This window comes from Ipomoea triloba, chromosome 13 (genome assembly GCF_003576645.1).
Source record: "Ipomoea triloba cultivar NCNSP0323 chromosome 13, ASM357664v1".
In the NCBI taxonomy this organism is placed as follows: Eukaryota; Viridiplantae; Streptophyta; class Magnoliopsida; order Solanales; family Convolvulaceae; genus Ipomoea; species Ipomoea triloba.
Window position 1 is genome coordinate 461,997 of NC_044928.1, and position 1,855 is coordinate 463,851.

A 1,855-nucleotide genomic window follows, 5' to 3' on the forward strand; every position below is an offset into this window, starting at 1 on the left:
ATTGAAAAGCTATGAGCTCGAAGCTGAAATCTGAAAAGCTGTTAAGCAAGCTGTTACGCTTAAAAGTGCTTGGTAAAATTAGTTTTTTGGTAAGCTGATAAATGTAAAAAGACTAAAAATGACATATTTATACAATTTAAATAGTTTTAAATTTAAATAGGGTTGTTTATATATTAAAATATATAAAATAGTGAAATCAATATATTTTAATAAAATATAAAGTAAGAATATATATTTGAAAACATATAAATTAAAACAAAATGTTTATAATTCATAAGATTAGTTCATACAAAAATCAATGTTCAAACACAAATGTCAAATTGAAATTACAACCAAACATATTGAAGAGAAAAAGTAAAAAAGGTTCAGCCAAAAAGGTTTTAACTGGGAAGGGTAAATGATGTCATTTCTTTAAAATAATAAGGTTAAGGATGGAAAAAAGTTAGGAAGCTACTAGCTTATTTTGAAACGATACCTTTGGTAGCGTTAAACAATAATTTCTTATTTTAAGCTACTAGCTTATTTTAGGAGCATTATCAAAAAGAGCTTATAGCTTAGTAGCTTAAAATAAGCTATAAACTCCTAAATAAGCTCTACCAAACAGAGCCCTACTTGTTCCAGGTTACTAGCTATCCACTATCATACTTATAGCCTCTATCACATGAAAATTGAAAACTCATAAGTAAAACTCAAATTTTAACTTCCAATAGAACAACATCTCATAATAATTATATTCACATATATTTTAATCAAATATAAAAATAAAATTTTAATCTTTTACATTAACTAGAACCACAATAGTAATCAATTACAATACATCAAGATTATTTAAATTAATTAAATATTTTTAATAATATTCAAAACATAAAAGGATATGGCATTGCGCTGTTACTTTCATAATGACAACATGTTTGATTTTTCTTTAATATATGAATTTACTGACTATTAAAAGCTATTTGATCCATTCAACACATCTTATTTAAACAATAATGTATTTTAGCTTCCTATAAATACCCTCTTCACAGCCTAAATTTTCACAACACACTTCCTCATACAACAAAAAGAAGAAAAAGATTGAAATGGCTCTTACAAAACTCAACAAAGTGGCATTTGTTGCTCTCCTTGTCTGCTTCATCCTCATTGCATCATATGGTGAGTACTCTCTATTTCTATGTTTTTAGTAAGAGGTTATTTGTTATTAGCGAGGATTATTGACTATATTGTGGAATCACATATGAATACAGAAACACAAATGGTTGAAGCAAAGTATTGTATGAAACAAAAAAGTTGGGGCGGCAGTTGTCCCGCGATAAAATGCACCAATTGGTGCAAAAAAGACATGAAGGGCTTCAAGTGGTATTGTCAGAATCACCAATGCTACTGTCAATATAAGTGCGGTAGTTAAATGAAAATATTTTTACTTGGACTATTTTCATACCACCAAAATTATACATTATATTATAAATCTTACTCTATTATGTAATAAAAATAAATAAATGTTGCTACATACAAATGACTCAGAGTCATTTTGTCACAAAGCAACAATTGTATCTTGTGACACTAGTAGTGTGTATTTTAAATTTTTAATGTGTGTTGTATGATGAATACTATCATTACTATATGTATAATGAGTCGTATTTGAGTTATTAATATTTGTAAAGTTCGATGTTCTAGTAGGTGCATGTAATATTATGCTTTCAAAATTTTATCCTACTTAGAAAAGATGAAACTACAAATATAATTATAATGTACCATTTGATACACCATGATATGATTCATGATATGTAAACAATTATTTGCCATCCTGAATTTAAGCTAGGGAATTCAACGACACTCAGCTCCCATCAAGTTTAAA

The 1,855-nt window shown here is 27.4% G+C and overlaps 1 long non-coding RNA gene across 1 annotated transcript; it reads left to right on the forward strand.

Annotated features, from left to right (window-relative positions):
* Window positions 1–1,044: 1,044 nt before the first annotated feature.
* Window positions 1,045–1,646, forward strand: LOC116000922. The gene is made up of 2 exons (XR_004094189.1): window positions 1,045–1,152; window positions 1,245–1,646. It is a non-coding gene; the product is annotated as an uncharacterized LOC116000922 (long non-coding RNA).
* The last annotated feature ends 209 nt before the right edge of the window (window positions 1,647–1,855 follow it).